This window comes from Macrotis lagotis, chromosome 1 (assembly GCF_037893015.1).
Source record: "Macrotis lagotis isolate mMagLag1 chromosome 1, bilby.v1.9.chrom.fasta, whole genome shotgun sequence".
In the NCBI taxonomy this organism is placed as follows: domain Eukaryota; kingdom Metazoa; phylum Chordata; class Mammalia; order Peramelemorphia; family Peramelidae; genus Macrotis; species Macrotis lagotis.
In genome coordinates, this window is record NC_133658.1 from 715,328,971 (window position 1) to 715,351,545 (window position 22,575).

The 22,575-nt window shown below is 33.9% G+C and overlaps 1 long non-coding RNA gene across 1 annotated transcript; it reads right to left on the reverse strand.

Moving 5' to 3' along the window:
* Window positions 1–200: 200 nt before the first annotated feature.
* Window positions 201–17,754, reverse strand: LOC141523610 (uncharacterized). Its single transcript, XR_012478534.1, has 3 exons — window positions 17,692–17,754; window positions 7,705–7,848; window positions 201–724 (listed from the first exon to the last, which is right to left on the reverse strand). It is a non-coding gene; the product is annotated as an uncharacterized LOC141523610 (long non-coding RNA).
* Between the last annotated feature and the right edge of the window lie 4,821 nt (window positions 17,755–22,575).

The window sequence follows — 22,575 nt, forward strand, 5'->3', positions numbered from 1 at the left end:
AGCTATATTGGGGGTTTGAATTTCTTGGAATTTCTACCCTTATGCCCCATCTTGGCTCCCAGACCTCTTGATTTTTAGATGATTTTGTTACTATTTTTTAGTTCTATAAAATAATACTTTGGCATTATGTCACTAAATAAGAAAATCAACCAGGATAGAATTGCAATTTTTATTATACTGACTTGACCTACCAATGAACAATTAATGTTTTTCCCATTTGATTAGATCTGTCTTTATTTGTGGAAATATATTTTATTATTGTATTCATATAATCTCTGATTGTTTTGGCAGGTAGATTCCCAAATAATTGGAATTGTCTATATAGATTTTAAAATAGAATTTCTAATTATATTTCTTGTTGCTGCATTTTGTTGCTAGTGTATAAAAATGTCAATGATCTTTGTGAACTTATTTTATAGAGTACAAATTTGCTAAAGTTGTTAATTTTTCCAGTTCTATTTCTAATTGAATCCTTGATTCATTCCTGATTTTTTGGGGAAGACTGTAATTATATTCCCCTTTTACATAATGCTTGCCCTTGGTTTTAGACAGCTAATATTTATCAGTATAAAACAGACCTCATTGATTCTTAGTTTTTTAGTTGTTTTAACTAGAATGGGTGTTGTATTGTTTCAAAGGTGTAAGAAATGAGGTTAGGTTTAGGGTATTAGTTTGAGTGTACTGCCTCCATCCAGTTTGTTGTTCTCCTATTTGCAGTTGAGACCTAAGGGAGAAAAAGAACATTTATTATGATTCTCTCAAGAAGCAGGTAAGTTTCTCAAGCAGAGTATCCACACTGACAAAGAAGCAAAAACAAATTAATATACTGTTAGTTCAACCCTATACCTGCCATCAGATTCTGGATTGAGTCTGATTCCTCCAGATTTCATCATCCCCTTATATTTGGCTCTTGATTTATTCCCCCACCCTGGCCATGACTCCACATACATCATATGTTATTATAATGAACATTAAGCTCCTCCTTGGGTAGAGAAGTTCATGTGTAAGATTGTAATTAAGCCTGTGACCAAAGAATGAACTTGTGAGTTCAACCTGGACAGTGGAGGTTTGGGCTTTTTGATTTCTTTAATTCCCAAAAGACTAGGACCTCAAACTGTTACTCTTTATGACTTGGATATTACTTTACAATTATTTGACCAACTCCTTATTTGTTTTATTCATGAGTTATTTTATATTCATACAATAATTTTGTCATATTAGTAAACATAAACCCCTGCCCCCCCCAAGAAGATGAGAAATTTCAAGTATAGTGAGAGAGAAAAAAAATGTACTTCAGACTATGTTCAGATTCCAATGGCTCTGTTTATGGAGTGAATTGCATTTTTTTATCATAAGTCCATCAGAGAAGTTGCTTCAATATTTTTCCCACAATTGCTATCACTAACAGTATTTCCCTCCACTCTATTCCTCCCCACTCTCATTTATTCTATTCTTTCTCTCTTTTTATCCTGGACCTGTCCAAAAGTGTGTTGTATCTGAGTACCTTCTCCCACAATCTTTGCTCTCTTCTATCACCTATTCCCCCATTTCTTCCCCCATTCCTCCTTATCCCATCCCTTTCTTCTCATTTATTCTAAGGTAAGATAGATTTCTATACACTGTTAAGTGTGTATGTTATTTCCCCTCTGAGCCATTTCTGATGAAATGAAGGCTCACTCATTCCACCTTGCCCTCCCCTGTTCCAATACATTAAAAAGCATTTTCTTGACTCATGTGAAATTTCTTTGCTTTGTCTTCATCTCCATTGCCTTCCTCCCAGTATTTTCCCTTACCACATTGACTCCAACATTTTTTTACTAAATAATACAATTATATTCCATTCCTTCTTTTACCCTGTCTATATATGCTCCTTCTATCAGCTCTTATAAATGAAAAAGTTCATATGATTTATCAATATTTTTTCCCATGCAGGAAAAAAAAACAGTTCAATATCATTAAGTTCCTCATATTTAGTCCTTCTCTTCCACCCCCTCTATGGTTCACCAGAGTCCTGTGCTTGGAGATCAAACTTTCTGTTCAGCTCTGGTTGTTTCAATAGGAAAGTTTGAAAGTCTCCTGTTTCATTGAAAGTCCATCTTTTCCCCTTTAAAGAGGTTTTTCACTTTTGCTAGGTAGTTGATTCTTAGTTGTAAACTAAGATCTTTTACCTTCTGGAATATCAGATTCCAATCCCTATGAGCCCTTAAGGTTGATGCTGCCAGATCCTGTGTAATTCTGACTATGGAGCCTCTGTAGTTGAATTGTTTGTTTCTATCAGCTTTTAGAATTTTCTTTTTGATTTGGGAGCTTTAGAATTTGGCTATAATATTCCTGGAAGTTTTTCTTTTAGGATCTCTTTCAGGAGGTGATCAGTGAATTTCCTCAATTTCTATTTTAACCTCTGCTTCTAGGATCTCAGGGCAATTTTTCTGTATCATTTCTTGAAAAATGAAGTCTAGGCTCTTTTCTTGGTCCTGACTTTCAGGTTACCCAATAATTTTCAAATTATTTCTTCTGGATCTGTTTTCAAGGTTGGTTGTTGTTCCAATGAGATATTTCACATTTTCCTCTAATTTTTGGCTTTTTTGAAAGAGTTTTATTTCTTCCTGATTTCTTGTAAAGTCATCAGCTTCCTTTAGTTCCATTTTGCATTTGAAGGAGTTATTTTCTTCAGAGAGCTTTTGTATCTCCTTTTCCATCTGGCAAATTCTGCTTTTTAAGGCATTCTTCTCCTCATTTTACTTCTGTTTTGCTTTTTCCATTTGACCTAAAAAAAGCCTAAACTGGTTTTTAACAAATTATTTTCTTCAGTATTTTTTCTGTTTCTTTCATCAAGCTGTTGATTTAGTTTTCATGATTTATCTGTATTGCTTTCATTGCTCCTCCCAATTTTTCCTCCACCTCTCTTATAATTGCTTTTCAAACAAAGTCTTTTTTGAGCTCATCCACAGTCTGAGCCCATTTTATGTTTCTCTTGGAGATTTTAGATGCAGAAACTTTGATTTTTGTTATAATCTGAGTATGTGTTTTGATCTTCCATGGGACTAAAGTAATTCTCTATGGTCAGATTCTTCGTTTTCTTTTGTTTACACATTTGCTCTGCCCAAGACTAATTTACAGCACATCCAAGGCTTTGGGGTTTTTGGGGGGACACCCCACTGAGACCTTTATTCCACCAAGGTCTTATGCTCTCTTGCCTGTGCTTTGATATGTAGATGACCACAGCACTACCCTCTTTCCTGGAGCTGTAAGGAGGTTCCCAGCTGGGCTATCTCAGTGTGGAACCCAAAACTGCCACCTGGATCTGAGTGTGACCAACCAGCATAGTCCTGACCCCAGGGAGAGCAGAGATATCTCTGCCTTCTCCCCTGGCTCCCTTACCATCTGTGGGCTGTGTTCTGTCGGTACAGACTGGTTTCTCCCAATTCTTGCTCTAGTTTCTGGGCACCCTCATTCTGGTCTAGTTAAATTCTCTCCCCACTCCTTCAAGTTGATCTTGGGATGTGCTGCAACCCAGGCTTTTTCCAACTCTCAGTCCTGGTGAAACACACCTTTCCCACTGAACTTCTAAGTTATCTCAGACTGGGAAAATGTATCATTCAGTCTTTCTGTGGGTTCTGTCCCTCTAAATTTTGGCTAGAGTCATAATTTGATGGCTTTTTGGAGTTCCCTGGGGGGGGAGGAGTTCCTGGGAAATGCTGCCTTTCATGCCACCATCTTGGCTCTTCCCTGAGCAACTCCTTATTTTCTGTGTCTATTGATATAATTTTATGATTTTCAATGTTTTTAATGGATATAGTCATTTTCTTAGAGGTTTCCTAATATTGAAATAGCCCTGCATTCATTAAATCATGTTTGTGATATATTGCTATAATCCCTGTGCTTGTATTTTATTTTATATTGTTACATTAATATTTATTAAGGAAATTGGTCTATAATTTTGTTTTTTCTATCTAAGATTTAGGTATCAAAACCATATTTAGACCATCAAAGAAATTTGGTGGTATTCTTTTATCTATTTTTTCAAATAATTTATACAGTATTGGAATGTATTTTTCCTTATATGTTTGACTGAATTCAGTTTTGAATCCATTTGTTCTGAGGATTTTTTTGAGGGTTTTTGCGAGGCAAGTGGGGTTAAGTGGCTTGCCCAAGGCCACACAGCTAGGTAAGTATTAAGTGTCTGAGACCGGATTTGAACCCAGGTACTCCTGACTCCAAGGCCGGTGTTTTATCCACTATGCCACCTAGCTGCCCCCTCTGAGAATTTTTCTTAGGGGATTCATTGATGGGTTGTTCAATTTCTTTTTTGAGATAGGGTTATTTAAATATTCTATTTCTTCTTTTGTTAATCTAGTTAGTTTATATTTTTACAATTATAATTTATTTTACATAAATTGTCAATTTTACAGTCATAACTGGGCAAAATAACTCCTATAAATGCATTAATTTCAAATTCATTTGTGGAGTTTTCATTTTATTCTAGTAATTTTATACTAGTAATTTGGTTACCTTCTGAGTTTGTGTATTGATCTTCCCTGTTACACTAGTAACTTCTCGTGGTCAGATTCTTTTTTGCTGCTCTTATCTTCCAATCTATATTTTCTATTTCTTGATTTGGATCTTATGTTAATTTTTGTCTGATTCTTAGTCCTAAGGTTGGAGAAAGACACTGTCTCGAGGCTTATTTTGGATTGCTGTTTTCAGAGGTAATTGGGGAGTAGAATTGGGAATTTTTGATGTTTCCAAAGTGATATGATCTTTAGAGAAGTGTGGTCACTGTTTCCTTGGTCTGTGCCCCATTCCTTACCTAGGAATAATCCCTTGGGTTTGCAATTCCTTCTGTTCCTCAAGTCCCTCTTCCCTTGGGAAAGCTAATAGCACTGTTTCTCCAGGTTTGGAACTGGATGTACTATTACCCCTTAGGGTTTCCACTACTTCTTGACTGAGAATTCTCCTCTCTATCCCTAAATTATGACTCAAAAATGAGTTTGAACAATAAAATTGCTGAACAGTTGTCCCTCAGGGCTTCCATTCATTATTTTAACATGATCTGTCTGCCCTTCAACTATGTTCCAAAAGTGGATATAGGCAATATACCCTTAATGCAGTGCTAGAACAAGGGTGCTCAGAAATCTATTTCTAATCCAATTTTCTGGTTCCCTTTCAAGTTCTGTCTACAGAATTTTTGAAACCACTACGACTTCTGTCATCAGCAGCCAGTCCCAGCAATGGTATTTCATCCATTTGGCTCTGGTTTGCCCTCCTTCCCCACACTCACCCCATGTTACTGATCTCTCTTTTCAACTTACTACGTTCTTAAAGTGGAAGGATTCTGGAATCTGGCCTTTTGCTCTATTTGAGTTTTATTTTAAAGTTTTTTATGTGGCAGTATTGGAAGTGATCAGTTGAATGCTTCTCTATCCCACCATCTACCGAATATACTTTAGAGAACTGCTTAACAGATTCATAGGAGGTTCAAGAAGAAAAGTCATTACCAACTGAATAGTCCATGAAGCTTTGGTGGAAGAAGGAGTTTTTGAGTTGTACCTTTAAAGAATAGTTAGTAATAGAAAAATATGGTGAAGTAGGATGTTCAAGGTGGAAGTAGTATGTATATGTTGTACAAATTGTATTACTCATGAGTAATATGCTCTATGAATGGAAAAGTAGAATGGCCTCAGATTATGGAGAGCTGTGGATGATAGGAAAGGAAATATGAATTTTACTTAGCAGGTAACAGTGTCATAAATGACCTTTCATCAAAAATTTTCTATCAATGTACAGAGATAATAATATAGTTGTGCTTTAAAAATAAAATAAGAGAGAAAATAGAAGCAGCCAGAAGAACTGTCCTAAGGAAATGAAAATAGAAATGCAATAGAGGATAAGATGAGAAAAATAATAAAGAATCTCGAAAAGAACCCAGTGACTAATTGGATAGGAGAGGTGAGAGAGAGAAGAGAGTCAAAGATAACTCCAAGATAAGGAACATAGGAGACAAAGTGAATAGTTATGTCATATATAGATATGGCAAAGTCAAAAGGCAGAGCAAGTGTAAGGGAAAACTGGATGAGATGATGGGGTGAATCATATCCAATGTGAGGGAAACTAATTCAGGAGCCCCTTAGTACGATTGCAGAGTCCAAAGAAGTATGCCATTTCTTCCTCAGTTGCAAGCTGTTTGGAGTCCTAGCCTCTTCCAGAAATGAAATTAAGACTGGAGTGAGTAATTGCTTTATTACAATTCTCAGGAGAAGTGGATCTGTGGTACCCTGGAGGGATCCCTTATACTGAATAAAGAAACCAGAACAAGCTGTATACTTTTAGTTCAGCCCTAGTCTTCCCACCAGAGTCCAGACTCTTTTGGGTTAGAACTTTTCCTTATATTCCTACTCTCCATCCTATATGTTTCCCCCTCCCTGGTCATGCTATGTTAATGCCCCTCAGTCATCATTTGGAGTGTGTTAGTTAAAAGAAATAAAACTAATTAAGCATGTGCAGAAGTAAAAACAGGGTGACTGGGGCATGGCCTCTTGAGTTCAAGCTGTTCTGCGTGTCCCAACTTATAGCTAGAGGTTCAACACAGGACATAGGATATTTCTGTCTGCTTAGTAAAACATTCTTCAAGGGAAATTCCCTTTTTGGTAATATTTGCAGATTTGCTCAACATGGCAATTATGGCAATATCTATGAAAACAGAATTACTTAACAGTAGCTTAACACAGTAATTTCTCACAAATGCTTATAAGAATGCATTCTTTGAGCAAATGAATATTCTTGTGTTTAAAGATTTGCTCTTCTAAGTGAATAAAACATGAGAATACAAGTCTGACAATGAATTTTTTTTCACAAACCATTATTATACTCTTACTCTCTGTCTTGTCTTTATTTTTTCCTTCTCAAGAATAGGAAAACTTAAAAAAATCTTGCTTATTTTCATATTTACAGTTGAGGATACTTTGGTGAACAGAGATTAAGTGAAAACTGGCCATCTAGATGGTTACTTGCTATTTCCTGAATATTTGCGAAAATTCCCTGATTTCATTAAATATCAAAGTTATTATAATTTTAATAACTAGAATTTATCTAATCCTTAAAAATTTTAAAAGCATTTTAAAATATTTTCTGATATTAATCCCACAACAACCCTGGTAGGTAGGAGGCTATCATTATCCCTATTTTAAAGATGAGAAAACTGAAGCAAGCATTATTTAGGTAATCTTTCCAAGATCACACAGGGAGTAATTGTCTAAGACAAGATCTATTTGTCTCTACTACTATAAAGCAATTGAAATCACAACAAAGAAACAAAGTTTAGTAATGCAGGAAAACCAAGAGAATATTTTACTGTAGAATTGTTGTTCATCCTTTGATTTTAGTGAGGACCAATGACAGCATAGGATGATGTTTTGACTCATACATGAACTGGATTTAAGTGAGGGAGAACTGCACAAAGCCATCAACCTTTCTCTCTCTTTTAGAGTCACAAAAGGTCAGTGACAAGACAGAAATCAAGATGACTAGCAGCAGTCAGATGTAAAGTAAGATGACTTTAGCTTCTTTGGTTTTTTGAGCAAGTTCTAAGTACTCCATAGCACCTTCTTGTGTCACCTTCATGAGTGTTGGAAAAAATTGCCATCACCTTCCCATTCCAGTAGGAGAATTTTTTACATGTTCAAAATAGATATGCCCATAACTCACCAATGTCCTTGTGACTCATCCATTACCCTCAATTTATCCCATCTGCCAAGATGCTTTATCAGGGTGTGGTTGCTGCACAGGTTATTGATTCTTGGAGCCCACAGGTGAGAGCTGTTGACCAGGAGGATACGCACCAAAGGTGACCTGAAAATGATTTGGCAAACCAGCACACCAAGGAATTAGTCCTTGAATGCTCATATATACCCCATCACTCTTGATTATATCATGACTGAAAATAAAGTAGGAAAAATTACTCATTAGAATGATGTGATAATTTTCAACATTATTTTGTTAAAACCAAGAGCAATAAAGATGGAAAAGACATTTCTTGAGTTTGATGATTAGTATGTAAATAGTGAGTGAACTTTGAGAATTTCAAAGGGTAATTGGAAGCCTGAAAAGAGTTGAAAAAGAATGTAAGAGTTGAGGAATCTGAGATTTTGACTGATGAAAACTTTTTCAAGAGGTATGGTAATTAAAAAGAAATGGAAAGATGGACACCAATGAAGGCAGAAGAATGAACAGAAGGAAACATTTTCTTGTTTTATTTTATTTTTCCCAGATAAAGGCAAAAACAAGCTTCAACTTTCACTTTTAAAATTTTGAGTTCCACTCACTATAATTCCTCTCAAGAAGGAAACTTTTTAAAGGATTAAGGAGACCTAAGTATACTTAAGAACCCAGTCTAAAGAGAAAGACTGAAAGGAAAGAAAAGACTTACAAACTTATGTTTAAGAAAAAGAGCAGAAGGGAATGAAATAAAACATAATAGTAGAGAGGTATTAGTGGTTGTGAGCATTAGAGATAATTATCTAAAAGGAAGAAAGAAATAAAAATGATAGATGCTTCTTCTCAAAGAAGAAAAAATTAGATAGCACTTTATTTTATCCTTTATTATTTTTTTTCCAATTACATGCAAAGGTGGTTTAAAGCATTCATCCATTTGCAAGTTTATGAGTTCTGCATTTTTCTATCACCCTCAATTCCTTCCGCCTTCCCCAAGTCAGTGAACAATCTGGTAAAAGGTATACATGTACAATCATGAATAACATAATAACAAATTTGTCATGTTTCAAAAGAGGAATTAGAACTAATGGGATTCAAAAATATGAGGAAAAAACATAAAAGAAGTTATAAAAGTGAACATAGTATATTTTCCTCTGCTTTCAGAGGGCATATTTATTTTTTTATCGATATGGATGGTGTTTTCCATTACAGGTCTCTCAGTATTGTCTTTGATCACTGAACTACTGAGAGGACCTGCATCCATCATATTTGATTAGCTCACAATGATGCTGTTAATGTGTCCAATTTTCTGTGGTTCTGCTTACTTTACTCAGCCTCACCTCATACAAGTCTTTCCATGTTTTTCTAAATTTCAGTTATGCATTTCTTACAAAACACTAGTATTCCATAACAACATATACCATAACTTGTTCAGTAATTTCCTAATTAATGGACATCCTCTCAATTTCCAATTTTTTGCCACTACACAAAAAACCTGCTATAAATATTTTTGTCCATGTGGTTCTTTTCCCATTTCTCAGGTAGATCATACTTTAAATCCAAGTATAGGAGATTCAGATACAGTTAGGAATGAAAATAAGAGATGGGATAGATAATGCTTAAGAGAAATGAGATAGGAAATTGATATGGGCCATTTTTAAAAAGATTTTCCAACTATGGGACAAGGCTTCCCTGAAGTTTTGTGCCTATTTATATGCTTGAGTTCTCTGAAATCTTGAAAGTCATCCAAAAGACTCTTTAGGAAGCCATTTGGCCTCTGGATAGAGAGTTGATCATAGGATCCTAGTTAGACAAATTCAAATCAATTCTCCTTATGTAAAACTGTGTATTTTTCCCATTTACATTTTGTATGAAGAAGCAAACTCATTCTACATAGAAACTATTTTCAAAAACTGGTAAATTTGCATTATGTTAAGATAACCCTAAGATAATCAACATGTGCTTTGATATAATGTAAATTTTATAACATATATTGTGTACTGATTTTTTCTAGATAGATCTAAACATTATTATATATGTTAATCTCTTTTGTTGTTAGATAATTAGTTTTCTGGTAAGAGCAAGTGTTTGATGATATTATCTTTTAGATGTAGAACAGTGTGAATTTTTGTTTTTAGGTAGTGTCTCTCCATCTAGCTGACAAAAGTTAGAAACAGAGGTCTATTCATCCCTTTTTTATGTAGTCTGGTGCCCACCCTCTTCTTTCTTTTCTTTAGGATTCTGCACTTATTAGTACTGGACTTACAAAAGATCAGAATTTGCCTAGCTCAAATGTTCACCAGTCTCAGAATCTTCCAGTAGCTATATTAAAGGTTCATATCAATATACTTGACCACTAGAATGTGTAATATAAAACTAGTTATGCAAACCTAATTATCTCTCTTAGTATATGTGACAGATCCTTGACTAATATAAGAAACTTCTCAGTGTGGATCTTGTGAAACATACTTGTATGTTTTTAGGTCAACAATTTTGAACAAATGAGTAACCAGGATTGTATTTTCTTTGGAAATAATCCTAGAAATTTGGCGGTCTTTTGTTTTTATGCATTTTTCCCAAGGAAAAAGATTTTTTGAGTACAAGTAAAAAGATGCACTCATATAATAGACCTTCAAATTTCCAATTTGTTTTGAATTTTCCATAGTTTTCAACTTATTATCACATAACATGTTTTGTGAGAATTAATCAGAGTTAAGCTTGATTGCTTGAATGAGTCTGATTTGGCAGGCCACTAGCTTCAACTAATATTCTGGCAGGAAGAAGAGAGATCCTTTATAAATTCTTAACACAGGTGTTTCATTAAAATGCACCTTGAGAAATTATGTTTAGTATTTGGCCATAAGGAGAAATAATGTAATAAAAATTACCTTAAAGAATCTTATTTCCTTGGGAAAAATAATTGTTTTCAAGATAACCTTGGTTAGCTGAATTGACCTGTCATTTCAGTCAACCCTGTAATTTTAATTAAAAGTGGAAAAGTATTCATTTTGGTTAACAGTAGAGAGACTTCTTTATGAAAATAAGATAAAAGAAAATGATATTGAGAAGCTCCTTAGTGAAGTTAGAAATTAGAACATATTCTTTAAATTATAGGCATTGCCTTAATTAGCTAGCTGTGTGTCCTTAGTTTTCCACTGTCTTAGTAAAAAAAAAGTAAGAAACAAAAAAAAAAACCAAAATAATGTTCAATTCCATAGAAACAAAACAAAAGAAAAATCCTGGCATCTCTGTGCAGGTACAAATTAAACCCAAGTCTCAAATAAAAATCACTAAGATAAAGATAAACTTAAAGTCCTTCCTTATCTGTCTATAGTTTTATTTCTCTAAGAGACCATTAAGGAGAACTTAGGATGTTATAGGTTAAAAGTAGAATAACTCTCCTAAGAAGTCTTTGCTATTTTATTACTTATTATCTTCTGCTGGAAAAAAATTTTCAGAATACTAACTATATAGTAAAACAGACACAAGTAAAAACCTAGAATATTTTAATATTTTGTGACTAAAGTATGCTTCTCAGTCTTGTTACTAAGTACAGCAGTATATATGTGAGTGTTCATGTACATATGTACATGTTTTATTAACAAGTATACATATACAACACATGTATATAATATATGTATATATGAATCATATAGAATAAATATTTCCTTTATATTTTGAAAACCTTTATCAATTTTATAATTTATAATCATCTATAAATACAAAAACCTCATGGAATAATTATTCTTTATATGATTACAGTGAGGATACTTGAGGAGTATCTATTCATGTTTCAAAAGATTATTTTAGAACTAGAGGCCAGCATCTTCAATCTTCCTTAGAAGAAACTTCATGAAACTGATAGCAAGAAGTAAACTTCAAGTTGTATAATAAAGATATCACAAAAATATAAAGCATCTAAAGATTCAAAGGTTCATTTTCTGGAAAGGCATATTCTAAAATGAAATTGCAGCATCCTTATGCTACCTCATTATTATTTAGGATTTAAAGAGTGACTGTAAGAACCCATGATAGGAGTTTTTCAACTATTAAACTCAGCAGAATATAACTAGCCCCTCTGTTGCTCAACAAAGAGAAGAGACAAATTTTCCATATTTTTGATATTTACATTTAGTATGGAGGTCATTTGATATTTATCATTCTGGCATTTGTCTCAGTCAGATCATCATGGAATAATTTAATTTTTAGAGTTAAAAAAAGATAGGTCACCAAGTCTAATACTCTCATTTTTTCCTTCCCTTATTCAATAAAGTATAGTAGCTTCTTATTACCTTCAGGCTTAAATTTTTAAAAATCCTATGTTAGACTTTTAAAGTCCTTCAAAGCCTTTTTCAATCTTCCTATACATTCACCTTTTACATACACAGTAATTTTAATCTCCTTGATATTCTGTACATGATACTCCATTACCCAATTCCATACATTTTCATTTACCATCTCCCACAGTTATGCTAGTTTTTGGTCTCTTGACTTCCATGGTTTCCCTGGCTGCAAACTTGAAAAAAATTCACATCTCAGCCTCAGAGACATTATAGTAAATGGTTATTGACAGTCACTCTAGGGAAAAAAAAATGTGCTCAGGACATGCTTTTAAGTTGCAACTGTACTATTAACATATTTTTCCACAAGTCTAGATTATAAATAGTAAAATAAACTAAGTTTTAAACCAAGGCTAAGGTTTCCAAATATATCCAGGATTGTCTCCACTTGTCCTGATCCATATCTGGTAACTGAACCCAAATGGCTCTCGAGGAGAAATTCAAGCTAATGAGTGACTTAGCACAGCCCTCCCTCACTTAAATCTGAGTCATTTACATGTTACTACATTTTTCCCTGATCTCATGGTCAACATCTACAAATCAAAATGTAATTTTTATATTTGTTCATTCCTGAGGTTTAAGTTCCTACTCTGAAAATTGAACAATTGTTTCATTTTTTTTTTTAGATTTTTCAAGGCAATGGTGTTAAGTGGCTTACTCAAGGCTACACGGCTAGGTTATTATTAAGTATCTGAGGTTACATTTGAACCCAGGTACTCCTTATTCCAAGGCCGGTGCTCTATTCATTGCATCACCTAGCCACCCCTTGAACAATTGTTTCTTAAGCTGTAGAAGCTGTTTTCATTATTCTCAGCTAAAATCCTACCCTCTGCAAGAAGTCTCTCTTTAACCTCCTTAATGCCAATAACTTTCCCCTCAAATCATCTCCATGTTAGCCTATATGTAACTTGTACATAGTTTTTTAAACATCATCTGCCAAATTAAACCATGAGTTCTATTTTTCTTATGAGTTCAATTATGCTTTGATTTATGTTTGTCTGTGTGTGTGTTTGTGTGTGTGTGTGTGTGTGTGTGTGTGTGTGAACAGTGACTATTGTTTCCTTTGTATCCCCAGAGCTTAGCATGGTGTTGGATCATAGTAAGCATTTAATAAATCCATATTGACTGATTCAGATAAAATAAATGAGACTCACATTAAAGTTAGCTGTCACTTTTACATTATTAGCTATGTGCCTTGGGCAAGTTCTTTAATTTCCTACATCTTCTGTAAAAGAAGAATAATATTTTTATTGTCTATCTTAAAGGGTTATTGGTAAATAAGGAGATAATATATGTAAATCATTTTGTAAATTTTAAAAATATATGTCAATGTTAAGTATTATTGCATACACCTTTTGATTGTATCCTTACAATTCTGTGTTACTTGCTATTATTTGCATTTTACAAATGAAGATGCAAAGTTTTATAGAGATAAGTGACTTTTCTTGGGTCACACAGTTAGTAATTTTCTGAATTCCAGCCCAGGTCTTCTTGACTTTGAATTAAGCATTTATTCACTGAGTTCTTTGTTTCCAAAGAACAATATACTAATTCTAATTGTCATTATTCAAAATTAATTCTTTATAAAATATATCATAATTCATATTTACAAAGTATATATTAGGATTATGCATTTTCATCTCAACAATTTTGGGGATGCTTAGTATAAATATTTTTAGGGTAGTTTAAGGGAGGAGTCAGGAGGACCTCAGTCACAGGTATTGGTATTTCATCCCTATTTTAGAGAAGAGTAAATGAGCCCCAGAGAGGTTAAGATACTTGTCCAAGGTTATATATATGTATGTATATATATACATATATATATATATATATATATATACAACTTAAATAGCAAAAATTTGCATCAGATAAAGATCTTCTGATATCTGAATACAGTGTTCTTTGCATTACTTCTCTCTGGATCTTTTTTTTTTAATATGATAGGTAGAAACCTCCATCATGTAGGAAAACATAAATTGGGATCTTTTTTAATTCTAAGATGGTGTGGGGAGGCAAAGCAATTTGACCCAGATCATCAGTTCATGTCAAGATCACAAATAAAAATGTTTCTTGACATTATTGGATTACACAAGATCCAGTCTCCTGATCTTTAATTGTTTCCACTAACTACTTTAGCAGTGAAAATGAGAATATAGTTATAAATAAAAGATGGACGCATAAAAATCTAAAAACTCAGTTTGCTTTGAAATTTGAGCCAAGTTGGTTCTTACTACATCTGCTAAATTCATACTGTAGGTAAATCAGTAACTAGCCTGCTGCTAGATTGGCTTAACAATCACTGTGAAGACTGTGCTATTTAAAAATTCAACATGTTTAAATATTAAACATTTTTATTTCTTGGACTTTTGTTACAAAAAGTTCCAGCAGTAAATGGGAGTTGAAAATTGTATTATAGTTCTTTTTAAGATAAATGTGAATATTTAATAATAGGGAACTCAATTTCTGTTATCATATACCTATGTTCATTTTAATAGGGCTACTGAAAGATATTCATGGAAAGGAGATGTTTATCTTTTAGGTTTTCCTAGCACAATGCATTCTAAGAGTCTGGACTGGAATGATAGAGTGAAGGTAAACAAGAGAGTGAGGATTTGATTCTTCTCCTTAGTTGGCAGCAATTTCCTTTGTAGGGAATGAAACCTCTATTGAAAGTGCTTCACTGTTGGCAAAAACCCTTCCTCCCTGATTGTCTAAAGAATACTAAAGGGAAATGGAATCCCCACAGGATGAAAACATTACTCACTAATATAAGCTTTTATTTCCAGTAAGTGGCAATGTTGCTAGTAATTAGGAACAATAAGCAGTCAACAGAAGAAAAAAGTCAAATAGAATGTTTATTGTTTTGAGAGGTACATCAGGGAATTCTTTTATGTGAAGGGAATAATTAATGCTACTAATTCATTGAGGTTACATTTCTCTCACAGAACCCTGAAGACATCAGAGACAATATTAGAATTTTTTATGTGATCTTTTATAAAGTATTATTCTAATACAGATAAGTGGTACGTTAGATAGAACACCAGACCTGCAGTAAAGAAGACCTAACTTCAAAATTGGCCTTTTTCTTTCAATGAAAGAATTTACTAATGTAAATTAAAATAGCCACACAGGAGCCCAAAAGAAACTAGAATATTTTAATCTCTTCACCAAGAGGTTAATGAGAGCAAACATATGCATTTTAGACTATAAAATCTTTTGTAAAATTTCACAAAAGACCAACTAGGTGGCACAATGGTTAATCACACTGGAATTTTGCTCAGAAACAACAGAATATGAATTTTGCCTTAAATGTTTATTAGCAATGAAATCCTTGACAAGTAACTAAACCTCTTTGTACCTCAGTTTCCTCATCTTTAAAGCAAGGATAATATATAATTTATCCTACCTAACAAGGTTGATTTGAGGATCAAATGAGATAAGATTTTTCAGAGCTTTGCAAATCTTAAAATATCATATAAATGATCGCTATTATCATTAGGAGCAATATGGATGATTTTAAGAATTCAAAACCATAAAATATAAAATTTGGGTAGTCTCTATTTTAAGGAAAAGTTTCCACACTATCCATATTCACTCCTTCATTCCTTTCTGCGCTTTGCTTCTGAATTCTGTCTCTATCACTATCCAGTAACTTTCTTTCTCTAAAACTAGAAGGCCACTCTAGTCCAGACCCCTTTCTCTTAGTGATCAGTTCCTCTTAGAAAATCCATATAAATGAAAGTGCCCAGACTAGCCAAAATCATTCCTTTCTAGACTCTGCTGGTTCTTCAAACTTCTTTCCCCAACATCACCTAATAGCTTTCCTCATACTGTTTTTTTTTTCTTTTTTATGTATTATCTTACTAATATAAGCTTATTATGCTATCTTCTGGAGAAAGGAGGGTCATATCTCTTTGTTCTTGTATTTGAATATCCAGAACTTAACCTAGGGCCTGGTTCAGGCTTAGTGTTGAATAAATGCTTATTGACAGCAACAAAATTTAAGAATTATTGTAAGGAAAAATAATCATAGAAAAAGTCTGGCAAGATACACAGCTAAGACAAATCAACTAAAAGACATTTCAATAGAACAATGGATAGGTTAAGGATATGGAAAGGATATGCAAATGTTTCTACCATGAATGAATGAAAGTATTTGTTTTGCACTGGCTAATATTTTCAGCATTTCCATGTCATAATAAAATCATATATGCTCCTGATGCTGATCCATTTGACAGAATTAAGGACTGTGGTGGCATGAAAACTAACTTTTCTAAGTCATTAATGCCTGTGGCAGCATTTTATAAAGACAGATAGTATCTCTAGTGGTTGCTCTTGGTCTGCAAGTCCATTTGAAATTTCCTAGACCATGTTTGAGTGGAACGGACTGAAATGGAGAATGTGTGGTCTGGGGTAATTGTTATTCTTGGGGATTTTGGATCCTGGACTTTTTTCTCCTTTGTCTGAAGGAATGGGGTGGCTAAGATATTAATTGTGGTTTGATTCATGTCAATAATAATAACACTCTTCAAGTCTTTCTTTCAAAGTGTGAAAAAGCTGCTTCTGCAAAGCTGACTTTCCTGTTCTATCAACAAGAAATCTCTAGAAAATTGATCAAGACCCAGTAGAGAAGAGACAATAGTTTGGGACACTGCTATTGCCAGAGGTGTAGACATGTGCATAACTAAACAAAAGAGATGCATTGTAGAGCAGAGTAAAGACATGTCCTGATGCTACCTTCCTTCTTCCCACTTAAAAGAAAATCTTTCCAACTGTTTTCTTGAAAATGACAATGAAGCCATATCATTCGAATTCTGACATGGCAATCAGCAGTATGCTATTCAAGGGAAATTTAATCTTTGGATGAGTTGAAATAGAATAATGTATTCAAAGAAGATATTTGCTAAAGGTAACATAATATGGAAGATACTGAGAGCTCAACATTCAGGGTATCTGACAGAAGAGAGAAATTCAAATGGCTGAAAAACTATTAGAAGCTATTGCCACCATGCCATCTTTAAAAAAACTGAGAAACATATAAATACTTTCTCTAAAAAATCATAGAGGTTATTCAACACTAGCAGTGAGGATATGACTGATAAATATAGACTTGGGAAGGAACAAGAAATCATTCACAAGTCATATTTTTCATAACACCATAATTGTCATCAATTAACTAAATATTAAGTGTAGGTAATATGACTCTGGATTACCTTTGGGAAACTGTGAATTGCTTTTCATTATTTCAAGTTTCTTTTTGAAATAAAGTATAATTGTTTTTAGGTACCAATCTTCTTTGACTATTGACTAATTAGTGCATGTCTATGTATAATATCTTATATTTTCCAAAGAATGAAAGATTGGTTCATGAGTAAGTTGAAACATATTTCCAAAAATGAATTACACAGGAGAATCAAAATAAAAGATGTCATAAGAGAGAAATGTGATCAGGAAAGGAGATGAGATGATCATATAATGATAGTGGAGGATAACCTAGGTTGAGTGCTCCATTTGTAACAACATTTTAAGCTATCTAGATTAATAAATCCAGAAAATTAGCAGAGCTCCCTATGAATAATTTATCAGATGACAAGGACAGATTTTAGCTAAGAAAAGAATACATGAATGGGTTGCTTCCTACCTTTATCCTTCCATCTCTGGGTAAAGAATAGGCAGAGTGAGAGTGTCTAGAGCTAGATATGACACCAATAATATAAAGTTCACAAAAAAGAATGATAGTTTCATAGTGGAATGAGGAAGTGGGCAAAAAGAGTGGGGGAAGAGGGAGAAAAATCCCTGAGCAAGTCTTTTTTTTTGAAGATTATATATCACCCCTGTGCTTTCTGAACAGTTGACAAGTAACTCTGGCCAAAGGCCAGAGATGGAATTATAGACCTAATTTATGTAAATGTTCAAAGTCCATTGTGCTTAATGCAATATAGTGCATAGCAACTTGCTAAGAAAGCTGCAATGATGCAGGGTCATTTGCATCCAGAATTTAGAGCTGTTAAAAGCAGAAAAAATGATCACATTTTATGGAAATGAAGTGAAGTATCTGAAAGCAACCAAAGGCCTTTGGAAGGGCAGAGAAAACAAGAGTAGAGCATCAATATGCCAGTGCTTGTCTCAGCCAAAACGGGTTGGTTCTAGACATCAGTCTAAATTGAGATTGATTTAAAAATGTTTTCTTTACCAATTTACACTGAATAAAAGCCACCACTTTCATTAAAAACTTCTGTCCTATCCCAACCTTAGGAACAACTGATGTTTTCAAAGTTTCTTTGCTCTCCTGACACTCATTTTACTTACCAGTTGGTAACGTGAGGGGGTTGAATGGGATCATAATATTCTGTGATTCTTTTTTACATTGCTTTGCAAATTGTTATTAGCATGCTCTTAGAGTAGAAGAGAAAGCAACTTTTCCAAAGTAATTCACAGGTATATAGACCTTAGTCTGAATTTACCAATTTACCAATTTAGAATACCAATATGAACCAATATCATCCTCACTGCTATCTCTTTACTAGAATGCCTCTATCTATGAAGTTGTCACAAAATATTAAACTAGAAGTGATCATAGAAGGTAGATAGCACAAATCACAACAGAATTAAAATGCATTCAAGACATCATCAGCAACTGGCAATTTAGACTTTCTGTGAACACCTTGAATAGATAGATGAGGGAAACATCCCAAGATAAATAATGGGACTATTCCACTTTAGGTATTTTATTTTTTAATTGCTCCCAATTCTGTTCTCTGGGGTTTACCAAACCAAATTTTATATCCTCTCCATATGACAACTCTTCTGAAACTTGGAAATTACTTTTATGTCTCTCCTTTTTTTTCCAAATAAAAGAGTGCTGGCTTCTTAGATCAAAATGTATATTACATCATCAGCATCCTTGTGACTTTCCTCTAGATATTCTCCCATTATTAACAAATTCAAAAAATGTAACTTCCTGAATTGATCATGAAAACTGAGAACAGAATAAAATGAGATAGTTGTCAGCCTTTTTCTGTTTTTTCCTCTTACATTTAATAAACATTACAATATTTCTATTACAGTGTACAATGATTTCCTGGAGCTACTCACTTCACCAATTCATCTAAATCGTTCCAGGTTTATTAGTTTTTTTTAAGGCATTTCCCCTCATCATTTGTTACAGCACAATAGTATTCCATTATACTCTTGAAGCACAATTGGTTCAGTCATTCCTCACTTATTGAACATTCCCTAAATTACTAATTCCATATCTTCCAAAAAGATCTACTATAAATATTTTGGTGCATATATGTGCTTTTCCTTTTTCCTTGATATAGTTGATACATGTGTCTAATAGTGATGTTGCTCATCAAAGGGTATCCAGTTTTGTAGTCCTATGGGTATAGTTTCAAATTGTTCTCCAAAATGATCACACGGTTTTATAACTCAACCAACATTTGCATTAGTGCTTTATTTTCCACACCCTATCCAGCATTTGATAATTTCTTTTGCTGTCTTGCTCATCAATTTGATAGGTCTGAGGGGGTTCACCAGAGTTGTTTTAATTTTCATTCTCTAATCAACAGTGATTTAACATCAGTAAAGATATAAACTTTGACCATTTATTAATGAATGGCTTGGGGGTGGAGCTAAGATGGTGGCATGAGAACAGTCTTCCCTAGAAGCTCTCTCCAAAATAATGCAAAAAAACCTTGAAATTGTGGCTCTAACAATATTTTCAAGAGACAGGACCCACAGAAAGATCCAGTGAGGTAATTCTCTACACCAAGGCACCTGGAAGATCTTGGGAACCTTCTACTCCATGGGGTGGAGGGGGCAGCAGCACAGCCAGGAATATTGTACTGGAGACAAAGAGCGCCAGTCTTCCCGGAACAGCCTGTTAGGTACCTGAGTATCTGGGTCCTGTGGTGTGCTGGGTCCCAGAATCAGAAGCAGTTTCCTGACCTACAACCCAGGGAACTCCAAGCACAACTTGGAAGAGCTGTGAGAAAACCTCTATCAGAATGAGCATGAAGCCCAGGCCAGCATGTCTCTCCTCAAGTGTGGTCATAGCCATTAGCACAGCCCAGATGCCAGGAAAGGGAAGCAGGCCTGCAGAGCTGCCCAGCAGGGAGCCACCTAGCAGCTGCTCCCAGAGAGCTCAGGCCATGGAAGGTAAGGGAATGGAGGGAGTCTGTAGAGGCCTCTCCTCTGACCCTGGGACAGGCCTCTTGTGCTTTGTCCATATTCAGATCCTGGTCCTAGTCTGGAGCTCCCCATTGACATCCACAGACCAGAGCACAGAGAGGAGAGCAGTCATAAGACCATGAAGGAACTGAGGTCCTTGTGGGGGTGTCCCAATAATATTCAAAAGCTCAGGAAGCACCCAAAACCAGGCACAGGCTGGGGAAATGAGTAAACAGAAAAAAAAGTTGTTGTTGTTTTTTTTATTTTTGTGGGGAGAGGAGGGATTGTTTATTCTTACAGCAAGACTATTTCAGTAATGTGTAAATAAATAAAAAAATAATTAGAGGAGAATGAAATCTCATAGGTCAGATGAATTAAAATAACTCACACTTTCCTGCCATCCAAAAATTTACAATGACTTTTGAGATAGGTAGTGAAAATATTTTTGTACCAATCAACTGATAAGGAATCATGTTAATGACATGAAGTGATTTGTCCATCATTAAATAATTATTAAACCTATGAGGTATAAAAAAAAGAATGGCTCTTACTTTTTATAAATTTGACTCAGTTTACCTTTTTAATGTTTCTCTTGTTTCTATTTCAACATCAAATTTTCTATTCAGCTTTGACCTTTTTATCAGGACGGTTTGCAAGTTCTATATTTCATTAAATATCCATGATACTTAGTGTTGCTAGGATACTCTTAGTTTTAATCTTCATTTCCTTGCCTTCCTAAATAACATATTTCAAGCTGTATATTTCTTTAACATGAAAGCCGCTAAATCTTTTTTGTTCTTGACTATGGTTCCATGACATTTGAATAATTCCTTTCTAAACAATTTTCTCCTTTTCCTGGGAACTATGAGTTTAGAAATAATATTCTTGGGTGCTTTCATTTTGAGATCTCTTACAGGAATTAATCAGTAAATTCTTTCAATTTATATTTTACCCTTTGAACTTAAGATGTTGGGACATGTTTTTTTATTTCTAGTTTTATAATCATAGTTTCCAGTTACTTCGATAATTTTAAATCATCTCTTTGCCAAGAATTTTAGGCCAGTTTTTCTTCCTAATGAGATATTTCACATTTTCTTCAATATTTTTTAATTCTTTTGTATTTGTTTTAGTTTGTGTACTTCCTTCCCCACCCTTTTCTCTGCTTTATAAGAAGTTCTTTTCTTTTTGGCCACACAGCTAGGTAATTATTAAGTGTTTGAAACCAGATTTGAACCCAGGTATCCTGACTCCAGGGCCAGTGCTTTATCCACTGTACCACCTAGCTGCCCCCAAGAAGTTCTTTTCTTCATTGAATTTTTGTTTCCTCTTTTATCATTTGCCCAATTCTGTTTTATAAAGTAGTTTCTTCAGTATTTTTGTGGGTCTCCATTACCAATACATTAATTCTCTTTTCATATGTTGACCCTTATTTCTTTCCACAATTTCTCCTCTATCTATCACTCTTATTTCTTTCTTTAGTCCTCGGGAATTCTTGATAGGTATGTTTCTATTTTTTTTTTCTTTCAGACCCTTCATATAGATGTTTTCACACTATTGTCTTTTTTGAGTTTATGTCTTTATGTCAGCATCTATACTAGATTTTATGATCAGGTTCTCTTTTGGTTGTTTGATAATTTTTCCATCATATTTCATTACTCCAGCCTTTCTGTTAGTTACACTCTGATAATTTGGGGTGAATGTGTATTAAATATTTATTTTCTTTCTTCTCTTTATTGAAAAAACCTTTTGAAATAAATATAATACAACTAATATCTACTGATCATCATTCCATAATAATCTTGTTTCTTGCCTGAATGATCTAATCAAATTGATTTCTTCATTGTCATTGTCAAAAAGATTTTTGCAAAAGGAAGTCTCATATCTCTAAATATGTGATATATAGCATAATAACTACCATTTTGAAAAGATATTAATATTTTGCTTTTAATTAAAATACTAATTTTTAGCCTTGTAATCTTTCAGAAGTTCAAGAAAAACTGACACTGTTATTTGATGTGACTTGTTACCCTGCAGGGCTTTCGAGATGAAATTTGCATAACTATCTTTTCTATAGTTCCTCATTATTTGTTCCCTAATCATAAACTCAGAAACATGTTTATCATTATAGTTTGTCTAAACATGTTAAAACTATACTTTTATAAAGGAGAAGTTGAAGTTAATTTAAAGTATATCTGCTTTCTTTCTCTTTATCTTGGGGTCATTTATAAATGACAAAAACGTAACCAGTCATGATTATAAATGATTTGCTTTCATAAAATTCAGGTGGCAGAGGAGAGATATAGAATACAGTAGCCAATCCAATCTCTAAAAATAAAAGGTGACAATTGCAAAA